The 12,311-nt window shown below is 41.9% G+C and overlaps 1 long non-coding RNA gene across 2 annotated transcripts; it reads left to right on the top strand.

Annotated features, from left to right (window-relative positions):
* Positions 1–680: 680 nt before the first annotated feature.
* On the top strand, positions 681–7,569 carry LOC122456743. Of its 2 annotated transcripts, none has more exons than XR_006275779.1 (2): positions 681–776; positions 7,288–7,569. It is a non-coding gene; the product is annotated as an uncharacterized LOC122456743 (long non-coding RNA). The 2 variants fall into 2 exon arrangements; XR_006275778.1 differs by lacking the exon at positions 681–776 and adding an exon at positions 5,885–6,153.
* The last annotated feature ends 4,742 nt before the right edge of the window (positions 7,570–12,311 follow it).

The raw sequence follows: 12,311 nt of genomic DNA, 5'->3' as shown, positions 1-12,311 counted from the left end.
ACTCTGCAAACCTGTTCCTAAGCTCTATTTCTCCTTCACTAGCCCGTCTTTTCCTCTGCCTGGTTCTTTGAGTCACATGTTTCCACTGACCACTTTCCTCACCCAGTCTCCCATCAAAATTCCCCAGCCCTGCTTCCATCCGTGAGTCTGAGCTTTTCCCTTCAGATACCTCATATCTTTGCTCCATCATCTGCTCAAACCCCTTCCTAAACTCAACCAGACTTTCCACCTGCATCTCCAAACCTCGGATCTTTTCCTCCATCAGCTCTATCAGACGACATTTCATGCAGAAAACACTCTTACCGGTTCCCCCCTCCAGGATCATGTACATACCACAGCTTCCACATCCAGTCATCCTCAATGTGTCTTCCACTACAGGAGTCATTCCCACAGCTGCCTCCATATCTGTCATCACCTTCCCACCTAAATCCTGTTAATCTGGGAACCACCCCCCCCAGCAAAAGCAAACCCCAAACAAGCACCACAATCCAAACTCCCCTTGCAAACTCCCACTCAAACTCCCCTGTTTAGAGCTCTGTTTGCTAGCTCCTGTGCTACTGCCTGACTGGCTGGCTACCTTTATAGGACCTCTAGTCAGAAGCCTCACCCCCTAAGCAGGGCTCAGCTGCTCTCCCAGCACAAAGCCCCACCCCCTAATCAGGCTCAGCTTCTCTCCCAAGTTGTAAGAATAGATCTATAATCACAGGGATGGAGAAAACTTGAGAAATATTTATACACACACAATTTGAACTCATAATTTATCTAATATTTCAAAGGTAATCTTCTTGGCTATAGTCTTTTTTTAACATCCAGGGGAATTTACAGACAAGTTGAGAGGTAATCAATATTTTTCCATAAATATAATAGAAAATGTTGAGTGACTAAATTGTTAATATAAATTTGAATACAGGATAAGCACAATGAATTTCTCACTTCATACAAAGATCTCTATACATACCTAGATTGTAAGCTCCTTGGAGCAGGCATGATCTTGTTGTTCTGTGTTTGTACAGTGTCTAGCACGGGGTGGGCAAACTTTTGGCCATATCAGGGATCCAAAATTGTATGGAGGGCCAGGTAGGGAAGGCTGTGCCTCCCCAAACAGCTTGGCCTCCGCCCCCTTACCACCCCCTTCCACTTCCCACCCCCTAACCATGCTCCAGGACCCCCCCCCCTATCAACCCCACCTGCTCCCTGTCCCCTGACTGCCCCACCCTTATCCACACCTCGCCCCCTAACAAGTCCCCCGGGACTCCCACGCCTCTCCAGCCCCCCCTGCTTCCTGTTCCCTGACTCTCCCTCGGGATCCCCTGCCTCATATCCCCCCCTGCTCCCTGCCCCCTTACCATGCCACTCAGAGCACCAGGATTGGCAGCTGCACCGCTTGGCTGGAGCCAGCCACGCTGTCATGCAGTCCCGCTGCCCAGAGCGCTGGCGGTATGGCGAGCTGAGGCTTCTGGGGAGGGGGGACAGCAGGGGAGGGGCTGAGGGCTAGCCTCCCCAGCCGGGAGCTCAAGGGCCGGGCAGGACAGTCCCACGGCCAGATGTGGCCCACGGGCTGTAGTTTGCCCACCTCTGGTTTAGCACAATGGGGTCCTGGTTCATGATGAAGGCTCCTAAGCACTATGGTAATACAAAAGAAAATAAAAGAATCAGACAATTTATTGTGTCTTTAGCATCAATAGAGAAAATCCCACTAGATTTAGAGTTTAGTGTTCAGTAAATACTACTCCTGTTACAATTATTTTTTATTTATTCTGTTGGAACTGTTTTGGGAAGCTTAATACAAATCTCATTCTAACATTTCGTACTGTCAAGATGGTACCCTAGATTTCTCTTTTAGTCAGACCTGTAGACATACATGCATACATAGTAACTGCAGTCCTCATTTTGTAAATTGCCTTAGACTCAAAACCATGACACTCAGTTCCACCTAAAATTCCTTCAAGATCTTACCCTTTTAGATTTATTCATTTCCATGGGTTTTATATGGGACAGATTCAAACAATTTTACACTATTGATAGTTAACCTGGTGGAATCATAGAAGATTAGGATTGGAAGAGATTTTAGGAGGTCATCTAGTCCAACCCCCTGCTCAAACCAACTAAATCATCCCAGCCAGGGCTTTGTCAAGCCGGCCCTTAAAAACCTCTAAGGATGGAGATTCCACAACCTCCCTAAGTAACCCATTCCAGTGCTTCACACCCTCCTAGTGAAATAGTGTTTCCTAATATCCAACCTAGACCTCCCCCACTGCAACTTGAGACCATTGCTCCTTGTTCTGTCATCTGCCACCACTGAGAACAGCCGAGCTCCATCCTCTTTGGAACCCCCCTTCAGGTAGTTGAAAGCTGCTATCAAATCCCTCCTCACTCTTCTCTTCTGCAGACTAAACAAGCCAGTTCCCTCAGCCTCTCCTCAGAAGAGCTAGACTTATGGTTAGCCCTGTGCTGTTTCACAAGAGAAAAAGCCACATTGCGCACTAGCAGTGCTAGCCACCTCAAAAGGGGAAAACACACCTGTGACCTGCCCCCTCCAAAACTTGCATAAAGGGAAACATAAGTGTCACCCTGTACCTGGGTGGTACAGTGGCTGTGCTTCCTGGAACTCCAAGAGGAACTGTGCCTGCTCAAGAAGCCACAATTGAGTTTAAAGTAGCCAATCTTCTATACAGTACCATTGTGTAGGTTCTAAGCTGATATTGAACTGAAAACTTTCATGAAGTTCACAAATTCTGTCATCTGGGATTTGTTATTTTGACAGTTTTTAATGACTTTTCTTAAGCATAGCTTGTCTCTCTTTGATTAAATCCACATTGACTACAACGTTATGAACTCCAGTTTTCCAAAAGTCCTTGTATTAGTCAAAATGCCCTTGTCTCCCAAGCTAATAGTACACTATTGTATCCAAACCTCCTGACTTAACTCCAGATTTATTAAGTTTTGCGTGTCCTCCTGAGACTTGTAAAATTGAGGTTTACATGTATTTTAATCAAGTGCCCCTGATCAATCTGCAATCAGTGTAAAATATTAATGCGACTAATAGTTAAATTGATATGTCTGTTTTACCCAGAACTTTCCTAAATAAGACCTATCTAGTACTTTCCAAGCATAAATCTTAAGGTCTTTTACAAATGAGCTGAGTATCAAATGTTGAAACTGACATAAAGGTGCTGGGAACAGAATCCAATTCTCTGATTACCAATCTCTCCCTGTGTTGTCTGAGCCACAGTACTTCCCCTTCATTTACTCATTTTACTGTTAAAAGTCATTTACTGTATATAGAAATCATAAATGTACAGAACGCTTTACAATTATAGATTAAGACATGTTCAATCTCCCAAAGATGTTATATTTTAAATAAAACAAAACAGTGGGGGAAAAAAAGAGGTGAGATTGCTTGAAGAGGTGGTTTTACTAGAAAAGATACGAAGGACATAGTATGTACTTTGTGGTTGAAGCCTAAGATAAAAGGGGGAAGGAAAAAATTAGATCAGAGAGGCAGGACCAAAGTATTGTGAAAAGCATAAGGAATGACAAGAAAAGTAGGGGGAAGTGAGAGATGAGATGTAAGTGGAATGATGCTGTTATAGCGCCTTTCAGACTAGGACTAGAAATTTGAATTGAATTCACTGAGAGACAAAGCCAATGATAGAATTTAAAGAGGCCAGGGATGTGGTTGGTGTTGAGGAAGAGAAAGATGATTTGCAACAATATTATAGTCACAGTGAAGAGATGTTGAGGTGCAGTGAAGCAAGACAGAAGTTGAGGAAATTAAGGTGAGAAATTACTAATTTGTGGAGGATTTAGCAATAGAGATGATAAAGAACACGAGGATTTTGATTCTTATATAGTATATATATTCTTATATATACTATAAGGGGGATTCAATGGATAAGGGGAATCCAGGGGATATAGTGTATTTAGATTTTCAGAAAGACTTTGACAAAGTCCCTCACCAAAGGCTCTTAAGCAAAGTAAGCCGTCATGGGATAAGAGGGAAGGTTCTCTCATGGATTGGTAACTGGTTAAAAGATAGGAAGCAAAGGGTAGGAATAAACAGTCAGTTTTCTGAATGGAGAGAGGTAAATAGTGGTGTCCTCCAGGGGTCTGTCCTGGGACCAGTCCTATTTAACGTATCATAAATGATCTGGAAAGGGGTAAACAGTGAGGTGGCAAAATCTGCAGATGATACAAAACTGCTCAAGATAGGCAAGTCCCTGGCAGACTGCGAAGAGCTACAAAAAGATCTCTCAAAACTGGGTGATTGGGCAACAAAATGGCAGATAGAAAAGCAGTACTTGTGGCACCTTAGAGACTAACAAATTTATTTGAGCATATAGCTATAGCTCACGAAAGCTTATGCTCAAATAAATTTGTTAGTCTCTAAGATGCCACAAGTACTCCTTTTCTTTTTGCGAATACAGACTAACATAGCTGCTATTCTGAAACCTGTCATTATGCAAAAAATGGCAGATGAAATTCAATGTTGATAAATGCACAGTAATGCACATTGGAAAACATAATCCCAACTATACATATTAAACGATGGGGGTCTAAATTACCGGTTACCCCTCAAGAAAGAGATCTTGGAGTCATTGTGGATAGTTCTCTGAAAACATCCACTCAATGTGCAACGGCAGTCAAAAGCAGCGAACAGAATGTTGGGAATCATTAAGAAAGGGATAGAAAATAAGACAGAAAATATCATATTGCCTCTATATAAATCCATGGTATACTAACATCTTGAATGCTGAGTGCAGATGAGGTTGCCCCATCTCAAAAAGATGTATTGGAATTGAAAAAGGTTCAGAAAAGGGCAACAAAAATGATTAGGGGTATGGAATGGCTGCTGTTTGAGGAGAGATTAATAAAACTGGGACTTTTCAGTTTAGAAAAAAGACAACTAAAAGGGGATATAATAGAGGTCTATAAAATCATGACTGGTGTGGAGAAAATAAATAAGGATGTGTTATTTACTCCTTCTCATAACACAAGAACTAGGGGCCACCAATGAAATTAATAGGCAGCAGGTTTAAACAAACAGAAGGAAGTATTTTTTCATACAACATACAATCAGCCTATGGAACGCCTTGCCAGAGGATGTTGTGAAGGCCAAGACTATAACAGGGTTCAAAAAAGAAGTAGATAAATTCATGGAGGATAGATCCATCAATCGCTATTTGCCAGGAGGGGCAGGGACGGTGTCCCTAGCCTCTGTTTGCCAGAAGTTGGGAATGGGCGACAGGGGAGGGATCACTTGATGATTACCTGCTCTGTTCATTCCCTCTGGGGCACCTGGCATTGGCCAATGTCAGAAGTCAGGATACTGGCCTGGATGGACCTTTGGTCTGACCGAGCATGGCCATTCTTATGTTCTTATTATTATTTGTGGTTATATTGAGAGACTTAAACTTAGTCTTTTTAGTTTAACCAAAAGAAGGTGATCACAGTCTACAAGTACTGACTTGGAGAAAAGATTTCTGATAGTAAATGGCTCTTTAATGTAGCAGAATAAGGGATACCAATGGTGAGAAGTTGAAGCTAGAAACATTCAGACTAAAAATAAGGCACAGATGTTTTAACAGTAAGGAAAAGTAATGATTGGAACAACTTACCTAGGGACATAGTAGATTCTCCATCAGTTAAAGTATTGAAATCTAGATTGAGTCTCTTTCTTTGTGATCTATAGCACATCATTTAGAAGTTGAGCTTGATGCAGAAGTCACTGGGTGAGTTTCTTTGGGCTGTGTTATTCATAAAAGGTCAGACTAGATGATGATAATAATGATCCTTTCTGTCCTTTATATCTATGACTCTGAAGAGGAAAAAGTTACATGAATTTGAGAAATACTGGACAGTGTGGCAGAATGGAGAAAAGAGCTTAAGGCCCAAATCCTAGTCTGCACTCTGGCTATTTGCATACCTAAACCCAGCAGATCCAGCTCCGGAGAATCTCCCCTATGCAGGGGGAAAACTCAGACAGCATAGCATCACTATAGCCTAATAGCATCCAGCTACCAGCATAAGGGGGATAGCTGTGGACAAGGGGAATACACAAGGTTTGCCTATGTCCTGGCAATTTCTGGATATCATAGCATACCAGCTGATGTATGTTAAAGCAACCTTTGGGGACAGTGGGCACAGGATCAGGTGAGTCAGTGCAAAGAGCATTTTTTGCATTCCCACTTTTAAAATGCACTAATTATGTTTCAGCCACATCAGAGGAGCCAGTCCAAAGATTAAACTGAACTTTGAGCCTTGGGAGACAGGAAAATAATGGAGTGAGAGAGGGTGAACACCAGTGGAATGAAGTGAGAAAATTGAGAGGGCATTAAGGGGCACACTGAAGGTTCGATTAGCAAGGAAAGAAGAAATCACAGTTGAAGAATTAAGGAGAAAGATGAAGTGGAGGTGCAGTGATCAGCAGTGTTATGGAAGGCAGACAGATCAAGTACTCCCCATATGCTCAAATACATTTGTTAGTCTCTAAGGTGCCACAAGTACTCCTTTTCTTTTTGTGGATACAGATTAACACAGCTGCTACTCTGAAACCTCCCCATTTAGAGTTAGGTAGCAGTAAGCAACTAGTGAGTTGCAGTAAGTGAGGACAATTCTGGGGAAGCAGAGAGGGTTGATTCCAGAGTGGAGGAATGAATTGAGGATGAAGTCAAGCTATGAGAGATCCATAATTTATAGGCAAAATGGAAGAGAAAGATACATGGGAGAACTGAGGGAAGTATTTTTTTTCCCCAAAATTGAAGTGTATGCTTGAGGCATGGAGGTGGGGGAAATGTTCCAGCAAAGAGAGAGTGGTCAAAGACTGATAATTTTAAATAACTTGAACTTTCCTTCTTTTTTTTAATTCCTCCTTCAGAATATTGGAATGGAGCCTGTCTGGTTCTGGTGCATTACCCAGCTTCAGTCATTTCTATTTTACTTGTTTTATTTTGAACTGAGTTCTTCCTGCATTTAGTTTTTCTTCTAGAGAAAATGTATTTCTGTGCTTGTTTTCAATCTACGCATATTCTTTTGTGAACATTTAAAATGAAGAATTAATTTAGCAATTCTGCAATATCTGCTTATCCTATAATTAAGTTACCTAAACTCCTCTTACATGTTGTATTGATTTATTCTGTTTATTCTGTTCCCTGTCTGTTTGAAAAATGACTTGTGTTCTGCAATCTTTTTGTACAGTATACCTAAGTTTTGCATTTCTTATGTACATTTCCTTATCTGTGATTTTTGCTTGTATATCCACATTTGCCTTCTGCTTATGTCATACAGTGAGCCCAATTCTCCTGTTACACTAGTCAGCTATGGAGCAATTCCATTAAATTATTCAAGTTTTACGCTACTGTAATAGAACAAAGTCAAAAGTTGAGAATTCTAAAGGTTCAATTATTCTCTCAGGACTATCTGACATTAGGAGTAGTAGCAGATGACAAGTGCTGAGATGGTGTCCTCTGGGGAATTGGACTGAATCTTGTGTAATACCTCAAGGCCCAGAATGATATCAAGCTTTTCAGAAGGTCATTCAATGCCTTTTTCCACTATCCAAGGAAAAATTAAAAAAGGCCTGTCTTAAATATAAAGGGAAGGCTAACCACCTTTAAATCCCTCCTGGCCAGAGGAAAAAACCCTTTCACCTGTAAAGAGTTAAGAAGCTAAAGATAACCTCGGTGGCACCTGACCAAAATGACCAATGAGGAGACAGGATACTTTCAAAGCTGGAGGGGGTGGGGAGGAACAAAGGGTTTTCTGTCTGTGTGTGTCTATTGCCAGGACCAGAGCAGGAATGCAGGTCAGAATTCCTGTAAAGGGTTAATAAGCAATCTAGTTAAAGATATGTATTAGATTCTGTTTTGTTTAAATGGCTGATAAAATAAGTTGTGCTGAATGGAATGTAGATTCCTGTTTTTGTGTCTTTTTGTAACTTAAGGTTTTGCCTAGAGGGATTCTCTGTGTTTTGAATCTGATTAAGGTATTTACCATCCTGATTTTACAGAGGTAATTCTTTTACTTTTTCTTGAATTAAAATTCTTCTTTTAAGAACCTGATTGCTTTTTCCTTGTTCTTAAGATCCAAGGGTTTGGGTCTGTGTTCATCTATGCAAATTGGTGAGGATTTTTATCAAGCCTTCCCCAGGAAAGGGGGTGTAGGGTTTGGGAAGATTTAGGGGGGCAAGACGTTTCCAAGCGGGCTCTTTCCCTGTTATATATTTGTTAGACGCTTGGTGGTGGCAGCAGTAAAGTCCAGGGACAAAAGGTAAAATAGTTTGTACCTTGGGGAAGTTTTAACCTAAGCTGGTAAAAATAAGCTTAGGGGGTTTTTCATGCAGGTCCCCACATCTGTACCCTAGAGTTCAAAGTGGGGAAGGAACCTTGACAAGGTCACAAGCTGTTGGATGTCCTGCAGCCACAGGCCAAAGTCAGAGTAGCCTTTTCTAGAAACATACATCTTCTTGACCCAGCCAAGGATATATAATCTCAAACTCCTATCAGTTGCTTGAAGTCCTGACAAATTTTCTCAGATTGCCTGGCAGTTTTTATTTTTCCCTTCCCTCTCCACCCCCCGAAAAAAATGTATGATAAACACTTCCTTGGTGACCTCTGATCAATTCAAGGGCAGAAAGACATTATGAAGGCTACACAAGACAAAAATAGCAGGGAGGCTTAATCAATTATATAGGAAAACTTTTTTGGCCAGACTCAGTGTATTCTATGGAAAACTAGAACTAAATTCTGTGGCAAGGGCCCTGGTAGCTGTAGCACTCCAGGACTACAGACCAGAAATTCTCCAGCAGCTATAGATAAATTTTTTAATGGATGTTTTGATTTACAAAGAAAAAATAAATAAGCAGTATAGTATTCCTTGTGCTATTTGTTTTTATATTAGATTTAATTTGGTTTATTCCATGTTTTCAGTATGCAATAATTTTGTATTAATACATAACTGCACTTAAAAATGGTCACAGGTGGGAGAATGAACTATAGACTTTGGCAGCTGGGTGCGTGACATGGGGGGGGCTTTTGGCACCCAAAAGGATATAGAGAGTGATCTGAGATCATGATAAGCACCTTAGCCTAAACTTTCTGCTAAAATTATCAGCTGTCAAATAGTTAACAATGCTGACATTTGAAGTTGTCACTTGCTTTCAGTCTTCAAAACTCCATTGGGGAGGGTGGATCAATTATTGCAGGCTGTCCAGAGACTCAAGAGGCTAACACTACATGGAGTTTATACTCTGTTCACTTTTAGAAGGTTTTCTTGGAAGCCAAAAGAATTAAAACTGCATATTTGTACAAAACAAAACTTAGATTCTGGAGCACACAAATATAAGAGGTGAATTCTGATCAAATTTTTGTGATGGCAGAATACAAAGCCTGGGAGTATGATCATCTCTGGTATTGACCAATTTCCATTTATTAGGAGGTAGACCCTTAAAGCCATAAAGGGTGTAAATATGAAGGCAAATAGATATGGTGCCTGGGCTTGACAAAATATGATCTTAGCCCTTTGACTTATTAAGACCAATTCTCATGTGTGGTCATTAGGCATTTCCCATGCAACATTAGGACTACAGCACTTACAATGAGACTTTATGTGATAGGACCCTTTAGTTCATGCACTTTTGGACAAAACCTCAAATGGAGTAGGTTTCACCTTCCTTAACCACATGTTTTTGGAGATTATAGGTTATTCCACCTCTTCAGGATGGCCTACATGAAATTCCCTAACAGCCTAGACCCATAGAGTTTGTAGTAAAACAAAATGTATTATGGCTCGAAGGAAATCATTTACACAATGAAGTGGTGTGCATAGTCTGATGTATTGGAATATACTAATGACTAAATTCCTACTGTTGGGTGCTTTGTTTCCAATACAAGATCAGCCCAAACTCCCAAAACTTAAGAGTTTTAGTGTTCTGATTCTATAATCATGGGAGATATATAAACTGTGTGGGGCTAAGACTATCTTTCTGATGCTTAGACAGGGCAGAGCACAATGAACCCCTTTGTCCTACTGTAATACAAATATTAAATGAGGACTTACATAGAGTTTTGGGCACTGCTGATTCCCCCCCATACCAAAGAGGGGTACATTCTATCCCTTAACTGTAGGCTCAGCAGTCCCTTGTGTCTTTAACCCGTTAACTCCTTTTTCTCTGCAAATGGTGAAGAAGTTTCCAACCAATTGCTATGTAAAGTCCGAGGCCTTCTTCTGCAGTCATATTAGGAGCGCAGCAGCCATGAGCCAAGAAGCAGAAAGTCACATCCTCACATTCCTTCTAAATTATATCAAAACAATGTAATATCGGGCTGGTAAGGCAGCCCTCCTAATAGTACCCACCATCACCAGATAAGTAAAAAATCTCTTAAGATGTTTAAAGAAAACTTTGCTTGATAGCATTCTGTAGGGCACGGAATCACTTATCAACAGTTGTGATTGTAAAATCTATAGTTCTGTTCTTTTGCCTTTATGATCCCTACTTCTCTATTGTTTATCTGTATGGTCTCTGTCTGGTTCTTTGATTGTTTCTGTCTGTTGCATAATTAATTTTGTAAGATTTAAATCAACTAAGGTGGTGGGGTATGATTGGGTGAAGAATTGTTTCACAATATGTTAAGATTGGTCAAAGAATTATTTTATAGTAGTTTAGTTTAAAATGATAGGTTAAGATATAGCTAAGCAGGACTCAAGTTTAACTATATAAACTGGGGTCCAAAACGAAGTTCTTTGGAACTTAACTCCAGGACACAGCCCCACGATCAGAGCTACCAGCCTCAACACCCTGCTAATCACACCGGGCAGAATCTTGAGTCCCCAGATGACCTGATCCTGACTGGCCAGGAAAAATTCCTCTGCCTTATTGGGAGTGACAGTGGCGCTGGAACACTTTTTAGAGTGGGGGTGCTGTGCCCCTTGCAGCCCCCTAGAGCTGGGGCCAGGAGCAGGGCCATGGCTCTGGGATGGGGGGATGTGGACAGAGGCAAGGGGGCCGAGGCTGGGACCACAGCTGGGGGTAAGTGCTGAGCCCTTGTGTGGGGCTGACTGCCAGGACCACAGGTGTGGGGCTAGCAGCCGGGGACGGGCACGGAGCCGGCAGCCAGGACTGGAGCTGGGCATGGAGCCAGGACCAGGAGAAGGCGGGGGGCCCCAGGGCACAGGGCCACATGCGAAGCCCCCAGTGCAGGACCAGCAGCTGGGGCCAGGGATGGGGCTGGCAGCTGGGTGTGGGGTTGGCAGCCAGGAACCGACACAAAACCTGGGTGTGCTGCAGCACCTCCTGCACCCCTAGTTCCCATGCCTATGGCATGTGGTGAGCATTGTATGCTTAGCATGTGCATTCTGTTTTTATGATGGTTAATAAATAGAGGTTAAGGATATTACTGTGTAAGGCTCTTTCACTGGTAAAAGACCCTGTAAACCTGCAGAAAATTATGTCCTGAGCAGGGCCAGCTGTAGGTTTTTTGCTGCCCCAAACTCCGAGAGTGCAACTGCCCAAGAAAAAAAAAATGGCCAGAATGCTGCCCCTGGAATTGTGTCGCCCCATGCTTGCTTTGCTAGTGCCTAGAGCTGGTCCTGGACCTAGGTATGGGTGGCCCTGAGTCCTAGGAACTGGGTAAGGGTAGGTGCCTTTCCCCTAGAGCTCTAGGAACTGGGAATGGGTGGGGGTGCTTAAATCAACTGGGTTACACCTTGAGCCCTACGAACTGGGTAATGGTAGGTATATTCTATCCCTTAACAGTAGGCTCAAGAGTCCCTTGTGTCTTTAGGCTGTTTAGCTCCTTTTTCTCAGCAAATGGTGAAGAAGTTTCCAACCAGTTGCTGAGCCTTCAGTTTAAAATCCCAAGAAATCCTTATGAATGTTATGGAATGGCTCTGCTCCTATCCTCTGAAAACATCCCCCATTGTCATTTATAGTTTACTCTTTTTTTTTTTTAAACTGACAGTCATGTTGAAGTTTTTGTGGTGTGAGACACACTTTTGCCTCAGAAGGCTTTGGATCACTTCTGTCTCTCTTTTTCAGTTTTCTGGGGTGTTTTTAATATTTCACCTGTTCTTTGTTATTTTAGCCACTTCCTGTTCTGTCCTGAAGTTCAGTTTAAAAAAAACTGATTCCAACTATAACTTATGTTCCAAAAATTACTATATGGGTGGTAGAATCCTTGGTGCAGGGCACAACTTACCTCCAAAAAAAGTTACATCTCTGAACATTCAAGGCCAATAGGAGGCAAGCAAGGCTTTTGAAAATCCTATTAAGCAGGTTAGGTGTCTAACTCCCATACAAATAAATAGAAATGTTA

This window comes from Dermochelys coriacea, chromosome 1 (genome assembly GCF_009764565.3).
Source record: "Dermochelys coriacea isolate rDerCor1 chromosome 1, rDerCor1.pri.v4, whole genome shotgun sequence".
Lineage (NCBI taxonomy): Eukaryota > Metazoa > Chordata > Testudines > Dermochelyidae > Dermochelys > Dermochelys coriacea.
This window is presented reverse-complemented; position numbering and strand designations above follow the sequence as displayed.